This window comes from Sorex fumeus, unplaced genomic scaffold (assembly GCF_029834395.1).
Source record: "Sorex fumeus unplaced genomic scaffold, SorFum_2.1 ptg000128l, whole genome shotgun sequence".
Classification (NCBI taxonomy): Eukaryota; Metazoa; Chordata; class Mammalia; order Eulipotyphla; family Soricidae; genus Sorex; species Sorex fumeus.
The window spans coordinates 54,386,397-54,405,100 of NW_026606185.1; the positions used below are offsets into that span (position 1 = coordinate 54,386,397).

At 36.1% G+C, this 18,704-nt stretch overlaps 1 protein-coding gene across 2 annotated transcripts in view; it reads left to right on the top strand.

The window, feature by feature from the left end:
• DCC (DCC netrin 1 receptor) overlaps window positions 1-18,704 on the top strand; it is a 1,215,565-nt gene that overhangs the window by 383,647 nt on the left and 813,214 nt on the right. The gene's annotated exons all lie outside the window — the stretch shown is intronic.

An 18,704-nucleotide genomic window follows, 5' to 3' on the forward strand; every position in this document is an offset into this window, starting at 1 on the left:
ATAACCAGATAATAGCATTGAAGAGAGAAAAATAGGTATACAACAAATTTCAAATTTTGCTTTGAAAGTATACTGTCTTCATCCTTCCCCAGCCCTAGTACCTATAAATAAGTATTTTGGCTAGTCCGCCAACAGCGTTTTCATTACTATATTCCAGTGGGTTCCTAGGAGATGCTCACTTGACTTTCCTGAATGTGCTCTCTATGTTAACCTGAGACTTTTCCTACCAGGGCTAACTGGGTGAGAAATCTATAGTCTGATTAGCCATTTTATACCTAGTTATTTTAGGTATTATTAAATCATGAACTTATCCCACCTCTCAAATTGCAAGTTAACATGACCCAGGAGGTTCCAGTACCTAGACGTTTGAGTGATGGATTTTCTGTAACCACTGAAGATGAGGGGAAGTCTGAATCAAATATTTAATTTAATGTTGTATAGTTACATTCTTTCACTTCTGTGCTGGGTTGGCAAGACTTAATTGTATAATCTTTTTCTACAGTGTGGGAAAAAAGAAAATGAAAGTTGGAGAAGCAGAACAGTGATATCAAATAAATTTTAAATCAGAATGAATACAAGTCTAAATTGTATTAGGAAATCTGCTTCTGAGCTCAGTAATTTAGCCCATTTAACCTCTCCCAGCCTTCTCCCTTACCAGTATTTTAAAAATAACAACCTTCCCTTGACCAACAGTCTTATCTGAAGCTGCTACATTAGCTCATTTAAGGAATAATAATAATAAAAAAAAAACAGAAAGGCAGCATGGTTTTGTGAGATGCTATGCAAAACTTCAATAAATCTAACTATAACTCTGATTTGGGTCTCAAGAATGTGAGGCAGTAACACAAAACACCAACACACACAAAAAAAACACATATTCACATTCTAAACCACCCTGTAATCAGGAAAAAGAAAAATAGATATTATTCTATACCACGCTGTACATAAGAAAATGGAAAATAGATATTACTCTATGGAATTAGATAATTTGATCATTATCAGTTCTTTTTCACATCTATATTATTCATTCCCCTGGCTATGCAATGACAAAGACAATTTTTCATGCTATTTTTAAAACTGAAGAATTGGAAAAGAAATTTTCAATTTGACTATATATGACTGCATTTAAAAGAAAGTAACAGACTAATAGGATGTAAAATGCATAGTAATTGTCTTGCTAATCAAAATGTTATAAAAACAAAAGTAGCCCTCCTTTCATGCTTTGGTAACATGTTAAGATCTAGGCTTTTCTGATCTTGAGTTAATGTGAGGTTGAAAGAGAGTCTTATAAGTCAGATAGAATTAGAGGAAGATATATTTTTCTCTGGTCAGGGGTTAAGGGAGGTGGAAGAATTACTCTCACTGCTGATGGTTGGGTAACCTGCATTTGAGATATAGAGCTGTGTATTACAGATAACAAATTGAATGCTGTTTCTTCTCTTGGTCTTTGTATATAAATTTATTTTTGAGTGTTTTATGATAACCCTTAAACTGACTAAGAGAATTAGTTTCTATCATCAAGGAAACTTGCTTTTTATTATCTAAATAAAATTTAGATATTTACTATTCTAAAAGTAGTAGCACAAAGTAGCACTTTTTCCTTTGATCAGTATTGATTTTTCTTTAATTAGAGACAATGTGAAAGAATCTGTTAAAGAATAAATAAGATTGAATACATGAAGCAAAGCTGGAGAGTAGATCATCAGTTACTTAGGATGGTAAAGATAGTTTAACACGCTCAAGAACCTTCGGATACAGAAAAGGTGATACTGTAGCAAAAGTGAATTACACAGATTTTTTTAATTTTTAAAGTAATTAAAAATCATTTGAGTTTTCATCAGTACATAAAAAGCTGGCAGATTTTATGTGTACAACTTGATGATTTAAAAAATCAGCATAAGCTCAGATAGAGAAGGGAACGCCAAGTGTAGGGTGTTTGGAGGATCTGCTCGGGATGGGAGATGCATGCTGAAAGTATACTTTGCGAACCACAACACCCTAAAGGATAGAGAGAGCAAAAAGGAATGTCCTGCCATAGAGTTGGGGAGGAGTGATGGGGGGAGGATGTAGTGGGGTGGGGGGGCTTTTGGAATCTTTGTTGGTGGAGAATGGGCACTGGTGGAGGAATGGGTACTTGAGCATTGTATAACTGAAACCCAAGCACAAAAGTTTGTAAGTCTACAACATGGTGTTTCACTAATAAAAACTTTATAAAAAGAATACATATTGTTATAATAAGAAAAATAGAATATCTTAAAATACACTGTCAGTTTAAATGCTATGCAAAATTATTTCATATTGAGAAAACTATTTCAATTCAGATAAGGACTGATAAAGACTATAGAAAATAAAATGTGTTAGAAATATGTTAAAATAAGTTAAAAATGTGCTTATATATGAAACATAGCTTTGTAGTTGTTACGAAGAGAAAAAGCATCATGTGTTTCTATTCAGTGTCCCTTAAATTCATGCCTATTATTTTTCCTACTCTTCCATTTGCTATTATTTTCTGTTTTTCACTGGATAAAATGAATTTGAAAATATCATTTGCTGAATAAACTAATTGCATTAGGACTATTAAAAATAAAGAAAACAAAATAAAAATCAGCATAAATCCAGGAAAACTATCACCAAAATATAAAATATCTGTCATCTCAAAAAGGATACACTACCATCCTTTAAATATTATTTTCATAATTGAAAATATTTAGTTAAATTCTCCATTTTAATAAAATTTTAAGTATACTATGAAATATAGATAATTCTGGGCACTGTGCTGTACAATACATCTCTAGGATTTGGACCTCTTGCATAACTTTTAAAATATTGTCCCTTTTGTTTTTACTTTGGGACCATCCAAGCACTCAAGGCTAATTGGAGACTTCTTTTCACTTATGCTCACTCCCTGGAGTTCTTATGGGATCAGACATGACTGGAAATCAAACCCAAAGTTCCATTCATACAAGAAGAATGTTCTTCCACTGAACAAAATTTTTGGCTCCTTTGTAGACTTTTTAAAAAGCATTTTTTTGTGCTGCAATAATGGTCTTGCACATTGTTGATTTAATTTTGTAAGAAAATAAAAGAAGCAGCTTTTCTCTTCAGCATAAATATTTCTTCATGTAAATAAAGGAACAAGCTTTTATTTTCTTTTGGGATTTTTAGTAAATAATTATCTGATAATAACATGATTTTATATATATTGGCAACAATTAGAAGAATATGTTGTCCATGAAATTCCCTCACTTCTATGTCTGCTACATCTCTGAAATAGATGCAATCAGGAATGAAGTATCATCAGCTCATAAAGTATCCAGGGGCGGCCAAAAGATGCGCAAGAAAATAGACTCCATCTCTGGCCTTAGACTCAAAAGTTGTGAAAACTACTTGGGTACTGATAGATGTTTTCTAATGGGTTATGAATCACTCGCTCCTGTACAAATTTTGCCTTTGTGCACAGACCTCAGACCAACTCTTCTCGTTCAAGACCTTGTAAATGGTAACATATTCATTTCCAAGAGGAAAGGATCATTGAAGATGCTAAATTTAGCACAAGGTAACAGCCACAAAGTCCATTTCCTCTCACTGGGAATCTGAGATAAATGTTTCTTAGATCAGAGGTCAAATACTGTAGCTCTCAGAGAGAGGAAGAGATGTGACCAGCTGCCTGGTTTTATTTCTTATACATAGTGATGAGGGCACCCAGAAGATGCTCAGGGATCCCCAGAACCACTCCAGAGGATCATTAGCCAACCAGGCTAGAAGTACTTCAAGTACTAGAAGTTCGGGAACCTAGGGATGAATAGCTCCTGTAGCCTGAGGTGTAGGGCACACAGTGGTGCTGGGTGGTGCAGGGCTGCACCTGCTGTGCTTCGGAGATCAGGTGGTTCTGGGATTGAACCTGCAATGGCTATTCTTTATACGTTCTCCTTAACCCCTCAGGGTTCTTATATTTTTTTGTTTATCTTTAAAATCCTCATTTTAAGGTAAATGTAGACCTAAAACAATTTTTAAAGCAATTCTGTGTTCATATGTATTTTGGAATTTACATGAAAGTAATAGGGCTTACATGTGTAGATTTGATGTAGACAATGTAGACATAATTATTACCATAATGAAATCCAGGCATAAAATCAAATTTAATGCAATATGCTTTTGAGTCCAGAGTTGAAAACTTATCTCATTCTCTATATTGGTCCTTTTTAAATTATTCTGCAAATGAGTACGGTCATTCTATGTCTGTCCCTATCCCTCTGACTCATATAAGCAAATTTTATGACTCCTTTTTCCTAACCAATGTATAGTGTTCCTTTGTGCAATATCCTATCCACTCATCTGTTCTAAGGTACTTGAATTGTTTCCAGATTCTGGCTGATGTGAATGGTGCCTCAATGAACACAGGAGTGCAGACGATTTATCTGCATTGTGTTTTTGTGCCACTAGGGTATATTCCTAAGAGTAGTATTGGTAGACAATATGGAAGTTCAGTTTCTAATTTTTGAGATCTGTCCATATGTTTTCCAGAAAAGCGCGACCAATGAGCATTCCCATCAGTCGTGACTGAGCATCTTTTCCTCCCTCCATCCACATTAGCACCATTCGTTCTTGTTCTTTTTGATGTGTGCCAGTCTCTGTGTTGTGAGATGGTAACTCATTATTGTTTTGATTTGCATATTCTGATGATTGGCGATGTAGAACATTTTTTTCATGTCCCTTTTGGCCATTTGCATTTCTACTTTGAGGAAGTTTCTGATCTTCCCACTTTTTAAATAGGATTGGAATGTCACCTAGTCATCTTGAGTCAAAAAATACTCCATTCTTGCTTTCCAAATTATCTCCTTTTGTACTCACATCACCACTTTTTAAACAAGCTGTTTGAGAGGGTTCTTTTAGTTGGTGATCACCCACTGGAAACTAAAACGCATTGGCTCTCAGTCCCAAGGTTGATGTTCTTCTTGTCACTATGGTTTCCTTCTTGATGTCATTCACACACTGAGCAGGACAATTATATCTTTCTGCCAAAACAAAATGCTGTAAATCACATGAAAAAATGAATGACAGTAATTTAATGAAAGCAATCATTTTGACCTCAATTTTGAGAAAATTGGACTTATTATAACAGAAATATTTTATCAATCTGGGTCTCCACATCAGACTTTCTACCATGATATCAACCACGAGCTTTGCTGTATTTTAAGGCTTTTCTTGGACCTGTCAGGCCTTTATGGAATTAATCCTTCATGTTTGCAATAGTAGTTGCCACAAAATGAATATTCCATTTCCCATGAATCATAATAAAGTAGCCAGTGCTTTGTTGGCAGACTGACCTCTGTAGTCTTTTATCTCCAAGAGAAAAGATTTGATTGTCTCTATATTTTATGGATAATGAGGTGGGTTGTTGGTCTCTTGACACCTTCATTAATTATACTTTTTTTGAAATCTCCTTTTAGTCTCTGATAAGCTGATCACAGTGTAAATGTAGAAAATGCCTTTCTATGGTAAATTTCTTCCTAATTGATATGTAAAAAATTTCTGGTAAATAGGTGTGGAAACATAGAATTTTAGAATATTATAACTCAGTTAACTAGAAGTTGGGCTGTAGTGATATCACAGTGGGTAGGGTGCTTGCCTTGCACACAGCTCACCCGGGCCGACCCCCATTTGATTCATCCACCCCTATCAGAGATCCCAGCAAGCTACCAGAGTATCGTGCCCTTATGGCAAAGCCTGGCAAGCTAACCATGACATATTCAATATGCCAAAAACAGTAACAAGTCTCACAATGGAGACATTACTGGTGCCCGCTCGAAAAAATCGATGAACAACAGGGAGGACAGTGCTACAGTGCTAACTAGAAGTTATCTAGTTCAACCTCTTCATTTGATTGATTAGTAAATTGATTCTAGCGGTAATGCCCACCCACACTCAGAGAGAGAGCTAGTGCTGGGTGAGATTACACAAAACTTCATTCTTTTGATCTCTTGTTTTGAAAGCTTTCTTCTGCAACAGTGTTTATTTTGTTTTGCACATAAATTACACAAATTGCTCTGTTGATCTATTTGAAGAGATTTTTCCTTTTCTAAACAGCATTACCTAATATCTTGGCAACACCATAACCTCTATCTTTAAGCAATAGCCTGTGGAACAGGAGAGAATCATCCTCTTGAGCAAAGTTAGCCAGAGGGAGAGGGACAAGAATCAGATGATCACACTCATCTGTGATGCATAGAGAAACAAAACAAGGGTGTAAAGGATAGCAACTGAAAACAAACCCTACACTGGAACACAGATCTAAGAGAGCTCTATTAGGGAATGAGAATGAGGCAGGGTGAAGTGGTGAACTGGAGTAACACAAGAGCATTGGTGGAGGGTGTTGGGCACTTGGGTGGTGGTAAGGTTAGGTAACTGTATACACCAGAACTATAAATGTCAACACTATTACATAAACTACAATGATGTTTAAAATATTTAAAGAGTACTGAAGGGTTATGGGCACTTAAATGGTGATGCAATAATTTTGTGCATCAGAACTAAAATTGTTAGAACAGTCATTCTATTGTAAGCATGTTACCTTAACCATAATTTTGAAAAGTATTCTGCATCTGCCCAGTTCTCCCCATTTCCACTGTAATGAACTAGCCCAAAGTCTCTTTATTTCTTATGTGATCCAGAGACTTAGTCTCCAAACTGTTTTTTTGTGTTCTTCCAAAGACCAATTTAATTCTCAACACGGCAGAGCAACAGAGGAACCAAGATATTTTTTTTAATGATTTATCCATGTCAGCACTGAAGCTATTTTGGAACAGATGATTCCCTCTTATTAAGAGCTCTCCTGTGCTCTCCTGTCACTACGTAACCTCTGTGACCTTTCTCCACAAGATATCATAGCACTCTTCCCCGTTGAGATAACCCAAAACTCAAGACATTACCTGCGGAGCAAATTTATCCTGTCCCAGTTGAGAACTGCTACTTCAATACTTAAATTTGGTCTTTTTCATTGACCTACTCAGAACTCCCCACTAAGTTTCCAACATCTTCAGAGTTCAAGCTTCTTTTGCTTGCCTACGAAGTCCTACACAAACTCCGGAGACCTTTGGACATTGTCCGATTGAATTCTCCCACTTCTTCAGTCTGACCCATCCTTGTAGCCTCCAGCTGCTCCTGGGACAGGCAATACATACCCCCATCTTAATTAGTGTTTGTTCGTTGTTTTTCAGATAGAGCTTCTTTCAGTCTCTGTAAGCTCTACATTTCTTCAAGTCTATCTGTAACCATTTGAATTCATATATCAAATGCATATATTGAACCTATGTCCTATGTATATTTGGAAATAGTATAGGGTTTAGATGGGGTTATGATGGTGCCATTTGTAATGCATTGTAAGGAAAAAAGAGACCAGGGCTCACGTTTTCTGTCTCTCTCTCAAATATTATTGTAATCATTATAACTAAGATGATAAAGATACTGACACCCTTCATTGCCATCCAATGGAGAGGCCACTCTGCACTGGTTACTCATTAAATAAAATTTCATCTAAATAATTTGAATATAAACTTGCTCAGCATTTCATCCGATCCGATCCATTATAATCATAAAAAAAAAAACCTGTCAGCATGGTTCAGCCCACTTCTACTCCTTTGAGATAAGACCACAAGCAAACACAGGAAGTGAAGCCTGCTTGCATTTAACCAAAGTAGGGTAGAGCGTTCAAACTAAAGACAGATTAAGTAATACATCAGTTTTTTTTCTCCTTGTAGGTGTTAATTTTCCATGGGTCTCGGGGAATGATAACCTACCTGTCAGACTGTAGTACTTGTTGAGCTGAAATAAATCCCACTACACTTTACCGCATATCATACAGCAAAATCAAGCTGTGATTTAGAGATTTTGCTCTTGAAGCAGCAAAAGGATGAGGAAGCTACTCTCACACTTTAACTTGGCCCTTATCATTTTTTCTGTACCACTGAATTTAGCCAGAGGACACTTAGGCAGTTGCCCAGGGCACACACTCCTGGCCCTGTATAAACCTCAGATCTCAACAAAGCTGCCTTTGCTTTGTGGAAAGTGCCATGTGCTCAGAATGTCTGATGCAGAGTCTCTGAGTGGGCTCGCTAAAAGATTTCTGCTGGGGCAGTAGTTTCTTGAACTCCACATGTTGTATTTCTATTTCTGAATTTTATTCTCTGGAGGGAAAAAAGGAATGAATCACTGTAGCAAGATCAAATCGGGTTCATCAACCTTTTTACATAGATATTTGGTGATGTTGGACTAGGTAGGCGAATGTCCTAACCCTAAAATCACTTTTGCTGATTCAATGCTGGTAACTTTCTAAGAGTTCTGTCTTCTCTGTAGATATGTCAGAACTGAACAGAGTCTGAATTCATATGCTGATTATGGACTTTGATCTTAGTATCTTATAAGAAAGCTCATGGGGTGAGGCAGTAGTTTTTCCAGACAAAATAGACAGTGACCAGATGAATTTGAATTTTTGATATAGAACAAATAACATTTTAATTTAAATATCTCCTTTGAAATAAATGTTTGGGCATATTTACTCCAAAAATTATTTGTTGTTTAAAAATATGAATATAACTAATGCTATTAATTTTTATTAACTGTCAACCATCATGCTCAATCTGTCAACTATTGGAGTGAACAACTTGAACCATCCTTTCGAATTTTTCTATTTATATTTTCATCCATAGAGTCACTACATTTTGATTATACTCAATGAATACCCACAAAATAAAATTTACCTCTGATTACTTCTGGTTATGATTTTTGTTGAATTTTAATTGAAATACTCCCGCATTTAAGCACATTTTTAAATACTCCTGAATTTATATGATTAATTACTGTATTATTTAAACACAAGGATAAAATCTAATTCATTTCTGATTTCTGCTTATTAACAGAGGTTGAAAGCCTTCAAATTTTGTTACTCTACAGGTAAAGCTGAAAAGATCACCATACTTTCAGACAATATTTTACTTTGTCTCTTGTCAAAGTAGAGGGGATGAAGCACCAATAACTTATAGAAACCCCAATGGACAATGGCTTTGCTGGAATATGAGTTACTTTCTCCCAGATTACTCTGATTTTTGTTAGATTTGCCACCAGCTGTCTCTGTGCTATTCTTTCTTTTCACACTTAAGCACATCTCTTGACTACAGAAAACTCAATTTCATCTCAAACATGAACACCCTCAATTTTAAGAACTTTTTACTCCCTCTAACCCCAGGAATGCTGCTTATAGTTTGCAATAAGGCTGGTCTAGAACCACAACCTTCTAGCAATAGCTGTCATCTAGAAATTCAGTAGATCTGTGTGGGCTCCAAGACAGCCTGAAATTCAGTTATATTACCAAAACTCTTTTGGAGAGAGGATTATCATAATTACAATTAATCAAAAGAAATTAATTAAAGAAATCTTTTAACAGCTTATTTTGTGATTAAGATATATTCTAAGGAATATTCTAAGTGTCCAGTTGACAATAGAATTTTGATTCTGCTTAATGAAATAGTAGCATTTGGCATCTCCACTGAGTGTTGGTTACAGTAAAAGAAAGTTAAGATAGTCCACTGTGGCTTGCTTTCTTGGGTCTACAGCTATTTGATTGGTTAAAAATGTGTCCAATCATTTGCCTTCTTAGATTATCATCATCCTCATGATTTCATCTGTGTTCTTAGAAAAGCAATTGACCTAAATTGCAGCTATGAATGATTATAACATGTTCCAAAGAACACAAAGACACCTGTGTTCTTGTCCTGACCACCAGCTAATTTTGAAGAGGAATTGCCAAGAGTTAGGGACCTGTAGGACCCCATCACCAGAGGGCTTTGACAGCATCGATTATGGAACTGTGTCCCAGAATGGATGATTGGTTTGGACAGGAGCCTGAGAGATTGTTCATTTCGATTATGGTTTTTTGTAATACTGGTTTAGTTTGTTATTGTTTTGTTTGTTTGTTTGTTTGGGGGGGGGCTCACTTGGTAATGCTTAAGTATTACTTCTGGCTCTGCTATCAGAAATTACTCCTGGTAGTGCTCAGAACACATGGGATATCAGCTATTGAACCCAGGTTGGCGCCAAGCACTATCGCTCAGATTCTAATTTGTAATACTGTTATTGCTAATGCGAGGAACCTTAATTTTAGATTTATGTGTAATGTTTTAATTTATCTGTAGCATTTTCATGTAATATAACATTCATATTGCAATATATTAAGCTTTGTAAGTTTATGTAAACTTAGAATATGATTACTTTGTGATTGCTTTCTTTTGTTTTTAAATTTTTCCACTTCATTGCATCACTTCACTAGCATTATAAACTTTTGTTAGGGCTGATGTTAGAATTACCATTGCACATGTACTTCATGTTTGATGGATTAAAAATAAATTATGTTCATCCATCATCTACAGAATAATTTAATTGTCTTCAATAGAGATCTCTTTCTCTATCATAATAAAAAATCAGATAGAGTAGCACTTATTTCTAGGAAAATATGATGAAGACAGGGTATTCTGGGTTGGTTTTATGAATTTGGGAATCTTAGAATGTCCAGGTATCCCAAAGTGAAAGTTTCTGTAATGGGAAAGAGATAAAATTATGCATAGTGAGTTCTGTAGGGATTTCTGTGACATTTCTCATTTTAAAAACATTCATGAACTTCTTTTTAACTCCTTCCTACTTTTCATAAATTTCATTTTAACTTTTATTGATTTAACTAGAAGTCTTTACATTTTGGACCTTAAGAGGGATTTCTGACTCTATGTGGATTTCTTTTTTTCTTAGTCATGTTTGATATTGTAGATAAAAATCTCACACCCTAAGAAACCCCACTCTAAGTCTGTTTCTATAAATGAATGATCTTTAACATTATAAGAATATGAGCAAGTACAAAGAATCTTTCTGGCTCTGTGCTCAAGGATTACTTATGGTAGTGCTCAGGGGCACTATGCAGTACTCAAGGGAACCTAGTACACTACATGAAGACAAGTGCCTTAATACTCTACTGTCTTTTGCCTGATTTTACTGTCTTTTTTTTTTTTTAGTCTCTCTTTTTTTGCGAGCAGGATACTTTCAGTAGCCTGCCGGGTTCTTCAAAGTAAAAACGAGATAATAAGATGTTGTGCGGCCACAAATGTGGCTGCGTGCTTACAGGAGCTGGGTTTTATAGTCTCTGGGTCTTGGCGTTGATGGGACCACCTGGAAGCTGGTGTGTGTAACATCTACCTACTGGAAGATGGGGGATCTGGGTAGATAAATCCCTGTCCCGATCTGAGCAGGCAGGAGATCTCAGTCACGAGACTCACATGACTGGGTTTCTCTGCAGGTTCCTTCATGAATGAGGCTTGTCCAATGTGTGGAGAGTGGTCTCAGCATGGCTGTGGTTGGTTCTGGAGCTCTTCGGCTGCCGGGGTTCTGCTTGGGGCCGGGAGGGAAACTTAACCCGTCCCCTTCCAAGAGGCCCCAGTGAGGACAGCCAGGTGCAAGGCAGGAGACTCTGTACCCAATCTTTTTTTTTCTTTACTTTTTGCTAGTCTTTATTTATTTTGTTCATTGACAATTATGTAAGGACAGCTACAAAGACAACTTGGGTCTGGCTTATTAGAAGTTACTTAAGAAATATGAAATATGAGCAGAAAGAAACTAGACATTTTCTTTTTTTATATAGCAACAATGAACTATTAATAACACATGTATATCTATTCAGCATTGCATAGATTCTCAAAATTTAGTATGATAGTACTCTATTACTTTAATTTTGCTTTCCCATTGGATGTCATAGGATGTACAATTTTTATTTTGGAAAATTTTACAATAGTTTCATACAGAAGTGAGAGACAGTATAGTGGTTAGGTTTTTTGCCTTGTATATGTCTGACCCTTATTGGCTCCTTGGTTTACATTATGGCTCTGATTCATCTCCATGAATGATCCTTACACACAAAGTTAGAAGTAAAACCTGAGCACAGATTGATGTAGGCCTTAATGTATTTTTCCCTCATGCATTAAGTCAGTGTTACTAATTTCATATGTTTAGAGGAAACATTTTGCCAAAAACCTGCATATTATTATAATATGTCTTGCTAAAGCAAATATGTACCAGTAAAAGCAAAACATGAAAAAACAATTCTAAACTAACAGTGTCACATAAGGCAATCAAAGTGATGTGATTTTTATTTTTTTTAAATTTTTATTAGTGAAACAACACGAGGTACAGTTGTAGATTTACAAATTTTTGTGCTTGGATTTCAATTATATAATGATCAAATACCCATCCCTCCACCTGTGTCCATTTTCCAGTATCCCTCCCACCCCTACCCCGCCCCATCCCACCCTGCCTCTGTGGCAGGGCATTCCCTTTTGTTCCCTCTCTCCTTTTGGGTGCTGTGGTCTGCAAAAGAGGCACTGAGTGGCAATCATGTTCGGTCTATAGTCTACTTTCAGCATGCATCTCCCATCCTTGGAGGATCCTCCCAACACCCTTTATTTGGTGCTGCCTTCTCTATCTGAGCCGCCTTTCCCCCCAGCATGTGCACCTGGCATCCAGGCCATGGAGTGAACCTCCTGGTACTTATCTCAGCCATTCTTGGGTGTTAGTCTCCTATTTTGTTACTTTATGTTCCCCAGATGAAAAAGCAAGTACCCAATCTTTTGATCTATCTCTCTGGTCCAAGGCCTTTTCTTTTCCGATACTCAATTAACAGAAACCTAAACTACTACCATTATCTGGGCTGGAGCAATAGCACAGTGGGTAGGGAGTTTACCTTGCACACAGCCAACCTGGGTTCAATTTCTTCGCCCCTCTCGGAGAGCCCGGCAAGCTACCGAGAGTATCCCGCTCGCACGGCAAAGCCTGGCAAGCTCACTGTGGCATATTTGATATGCCAAACACAGTAACAACAAGTCATACAATTTGTTGTGAGATGTTTCTGCTGCCTACTCAAGCAGATCAATGAACAACGGGAGGACAGAAACAGTGCTACTACCCTTAGCCATATTATTTCTAAGAGCATTTCTGTCAACAAATCTAAAGAAAATAGATGTAAAGAAGCAAATGTAAAGCAAATGTAAAGAAAATAGATGTAAAGAAAATAGATTTAAGAAGCATCTGTGCAAAATACTAATATCAGAGCTCAAAAGAATGAGCACCAACAGCTTAATTAAAAGGAAAAAAATACAAAAGCTTTCTTTGTTCAGAATATCTCCATTGTAGGTGGAGATTCTTTTTTCATGCACTTCAAAGTTGTTCTTCTTTTGAGTTCTGGTTAGCTTTTCTATCCATTACCCAAGAGATGGAGCACTTAGGTCTGAACCCTCATTAAGGTCTAAATTCCCTAATTTTAGTCACAATGATTTAAGAAAAAGTCCTTACCGTTATTTCAGTGCTATCTAATTTCGCCCTTGGTGTCTTTTTCCCTCATGCATTAAGTCAGTGTTATTAATTTCAGATGTTTAGAGGAAACATTTTGCTAAAAACTTGCATATTATTATAATATGTATTGTTAAAGCAAATATGTACCAGTAAAAGCAAGGTGTTTGTCTTGCACGTGGCTGATGCAGGTTCGATTCCTCCATCCTTCTCTGAGAGCCCCGCAAAGTATCGAGAGTATTCTGCCCGCATGGCAGAGCCTGGCAAGCACCCAGTGGCGTATTCAATATGCCAAAAACAAACAACAAGTCTCACAATGGAGATATTTCTGGTGCCTGCTCAAGAAAATCAATGAACAATGGGAGGACAGTGCTACAATGCAGTAGTGCTGGTTAGACAAATGCAATATGTATTGTTAAAACAAACCTCTAATATGCACACTGGTGAGTAAATATTCTAAGAGAAAAGACAAGCATTTAACCAAAATTAAAGGCAGTGTGATGCATTGCAGGTGAAGGGGCAGTCCTTTACCTCTTTGAGATAACCTAAGGAGTTGGGGCAGCTTGGACCTAGCATCGGCTGAAAAGTTGGAGAGAATTCCACTGTAACATATCTCCTGTTTTAACAGACCCCACTTGCTTGCATCCATTTTTTTTAAAATCTTAGTTAACAAAAAGTTGGTTGCTTGAAGCAGTAGGTTGCTTTATTCAAGAGCCATATATTCAAAATGTAATTGTTGAAAGGAATACAAAGCTCAAATTGCCAGGGAACTTCAAGGATAATTGTGCTGAAGAAAAGTTAATCTTTATTTAACTTTATTAAATTATGTACTCATGGCACTGAAAGCTGCAATAACCTCCTTGTTTCAGATTAAGTGGATTATTTATTTGTGATAATGGGCACATTTGCTCATTAACATATTGTCATAAACAGTTGCATTAAATATATTATGCATTCTGCAACATAAATAAGATATTCAACATGAGGTTATTGTTTAAAATATAGGCCTACAGGAAGAACCAAAATGCAATAAATGCTTTTTCATATAGTTGCCTGGTCTTGAATTCTAAATTTATTTCTATTCTATTGATGCTACTTGTATGGAAATTGCAAGACTTTAGTGAAATTGCTTAATATTCAAGAACATTAGAACTTCTGCTTTTTCATCCTTCATGAATCTCAATCTTGTTGTTCATGAGTTTATATTTCTTTTTTTGTCAAAGGGGATACTGTGTCAACTTTGGGGAAGAATTTGCTGAAAAGGTAGTTCCCAGTTCATTAAGTTTAGCTTTAATTAATTTATAAATACCTTTGATACAATCTAGTTTTGAAAGTTTCCAAACTGACATTGAATTTAGAGTAAAGCTGGTTCAATTTTGAGAAAACTGAGGATTAATAAAAACTCTCTTGAGGCATAGATCTGTAAGTTACAGGTATAGGATCAGGGACCAAATAACCAGGCTTCCAATTTAACGAATTACCACTAGAAGAAGCATAAATGCTAAAAATTCATTGTTTATGGTTAAAAAATTAAAAAAACACAATAAAACTGAAAGCATAATATCTAAACTATTACAACTAAACTTCAAAAAATGTTTGTCAGGGAGGCAGGTAGGGGCGCTGGAGGGAAATGGAATGTTGGTGGGGGGAAGTTGACATGTGATAAAATTGGTGTAGGAAAATTGTATGTTTAAAACTCAACTATGAATGACTTTATAAATCATAGCATCTAAAGAAAAATAAAATAAATAATTAAAAAGATCTGTGGGGATAAGAAGTTTATTGGGTAGTCAGGAGGCTAACCTTTCCAGGGTCATTCACAGTAGGCTTAAAAGTTCATTGTTATTGTACAGTTTCTGATCAAGGAAATAGAATATTTTGGTATTTATTGCAACGAAACATAATTCCAGCTGCTTTCTTTGGATTAATGTTCTAGTTGAATGGAAAGCACAACAATAAATGATGCTGTTTCACAGACAAAATTCAGCAGGAATAAAGTAACAGACTTCAAATACAAGTTTTACAAAAAAAAAAAAAAACAGAGTTGCAAACACTGCCGCAGAGAAATAGAGAGACAGGGAGAGGTTTATGTTCACTGGAAAGTGGGTTATACGGAACAAGAACTCAGTCTGTGCATCAGATCAAGTATGGGTCAATCCTTTATTAGACTACTCATTATAGGCCGTCACTTAGGTGGAAGCTGACACTTAAATGATAGAAAAAAGAAGAGGAATATTTCACAAAGTATAAAAGAAATTAATCCTATCTCAAAAAATAACATAATGTGATGATATAGTCAGTGATTCTATGGATAATAAAGACTAAAACACAATTTGGGGAGTTTGGGGATGGGATGGGTGCTATTTGGGACATACCTGTTATTGCTCAGGGGTCTTTCCTTTCTCTGGTCTCGAGAAATACTCCTAGCATGCTCAGGGGACCATATGGAATGCCAGGATTCAACTGGGTTAGCCACATGCAAGCATCCTACCTTGCTGTCCTATCGACCCAGCCCAAGTTTGGGAATGTTTGCAAAGGAAGGAAGTGGTGGGGTAGGCAAAGAGCGTAAAGTGTCATGGCACTGGCATGGTCAAGACCTTACTTCAATTCTATGGCACTGCATGGTCCTCTGAGCATCATCAGGTGTAGTCCTGGTCACCCCAATCTTTGCAGAAGAGACCCTTTGTCCCTTTGTCCCCCAACTACCACCTATCAAAATAACATTGCACAACCTAGCCAAACACCCAAACTGCCAGCCAAATATGACCCTGGGCCCCCCAGCTCCACAGCATAGTCCTTGGTTTTTTTGAAATTGAAACAAAATATTCGTTCACAAGAATAAAGGGCCCTTGCAAAGATATATCCATGTCCTTTGCATTTTCAACATAGTAAGGCAGGAGAAATTGGGACTAATTGGAAGCTGAAAATTCAATAAGACTCTAAGAATGATTAAATATTGAAAACAAGATAGCAAGGGACTCTGTAGATTCTCTAACCCCAGAGATCACTAAAACGAAATTGAAAGTGATTTTATTTGAATAATTTAGGTTTACATCTGTCTAAGCAAAGGTGACCTGCAATGACCTCCTTAGAACTCTCCAGAAGTTTTCATTGCACATCTAAACATTTAACTAAATGTTGTCTGACCAACCACAAAAACAATATGCTGTAATTAATTATACTTGCCCCACATCATATAATTCTTATATACCTTTCTCTTTCCTCTGTTGATTTCTTCATTTCTGTTTATGGAGTCAACGCTAGCTATAACTAATTGTAGATTTCCTGACGTTGCAACGTTTGGTGGAAATTCAGACACATTGGGAATTTGTGCTTTTAGGGAGCAGGTTGTGAACTTGCTTATGCTAGTGTAATTTCTTACCTATCCTAAAATACCTGTGAGATTTTTATTATTATTATTATTATTTAGGTATCATGGTTGTAATGGTGTTATACTCATGGTTTTGGTGTCCAAAGATTCTGCTTTTTACCACAAAGTCCCTAAGACCCTCTTCTATTCGTGTGTCACTTATTTCACCTCTTTATTTTCTCTCTGTCACCCCTTCTTTCACATTGCTAAATAATATTAATTTTGTAACTCAAAGCCAAGGGTTTGCCCTCATTCAGTAGTGTCTACTCCTTTGTTTTGTTTTTCTGTATACCAGAGATGAGTGAGATCATCCAGTATTTTCCCTTCTTCTGATTTATTTCACTTAACCTCCAGTTTCATCCAAGTTACAGAAAAACTGCAAGCTCATCTTTTATTAAAACATAATATTGTACTATGTGTATATGCCACAAATTCTTTATCTGATAGTCTTCTGTCATTGGATTTTTGGGTTGTTCCTATATCTTTGATACTGAGTTTGGTCTTGTAATGAAAATAAGAGTGAATATATCTTTGCTTTTTTTGCAGGGTAGGGACATATAATTGACTGTGCTCAGGGTTAATTTTGGCTCTGCAATCAGGGATCATTCCTGGTGAGCTCAGAGAACCTTACTGGGTGCTGGGGATTGAACCCAGTTAAGCCACATGCAAAGCAAGCACTTTACCTTCTGTGATATTTCTCTGGTTCTACATATCCTTTACAAATTTTTGTTATTTTTACTCCTGGGAGAAATAGTGATTTCAAATAAGAATAGTATTTCTTATAAGTATTTCTTATAATTAGTAGTTAATTCTTAATAGTATTAACTATTTCTAATTTTCTAATTTCTTAACTATTAACTATTAACTATTTCTAAATTTTCTAATTTCTTAATAGTATTTCTTATAAATAGTATTTCAAATAAGAAATACTTATTTGAAAATACTTCAATGCTGTTTTCTCTAGAGTCTGAACCAGATGACATTCATGCCATTAGTGAATGAAGGTTCCATTTTAACTCCCAGAACACTGTTTGTTTTCAGTCTTTTTTGATATATGCCATCCTACTGATGTGAGGTAATTGTCATTTTGATTTTCATGTTTTTTATAATAAAGTACTTTTTCTTATACTGACTTTGTTCCAAATACATTTTCCTATACTGTCCATGGTTAACTTTGTTATTGCTTGTTAATGAAAAACTATTCCTTAGTTAAATATTTTTAACTAGTGGATTATATATTCAGAATATCTAGAGAAAAATAGGCTTCTTAAAGTTTAGCTACTCCACAACTAATTGTACTACATCAAAATATCTAGCTTTATTTGAGAACTGTTGTCCTTGTCTAAATTGTCAAACACTGACAGGTGAATGAACCTATCAAGATTTTTATAAACTCTTAATTTCGAGCGATAGCACAGTGGTAGGGCGTTCTCCTTACAAGCGGCCAACATGGCCGACCTGAGTTCGATTCCTCCGCCCCTCTTGGAGAGCCCGGCAAGCTACCGAGAGTATTCGATATGCCAAACACAGTAACAACAAAGTCTCCAATGGAGACGTTACTGGGCCCGCTTGAGCAAATCGACGATCAACAGGAGGGCCTTTACTTTACTTTACTTATTGAATAATTATTTTATTAATTGTGAGTACCTCACCTTTTTGCTCATTTAACACATATACTTGATTTTAAGAGCTATTATTTTTTCAAAGATCCAGCTTGTTCTTTTAAAAATTTTTAATATCCAAAGACAGGGAAAACCAGGCCAGGAAGACTGGTCAGTGGTTGGAAATTCACACAAGTATGTGGGGAGGTAGACAGTAGTTAAGTTAGAGGATTATGACATTAATGGGAAATGATCACTCTGAACAAGAACTGAGGGTTAAAGGTGGGAAAGGGATAGACGTGATAAGCTTTCAGCATCTGTATTGAAAAATGTAATGCTAAAATGAGAGAGAGAAA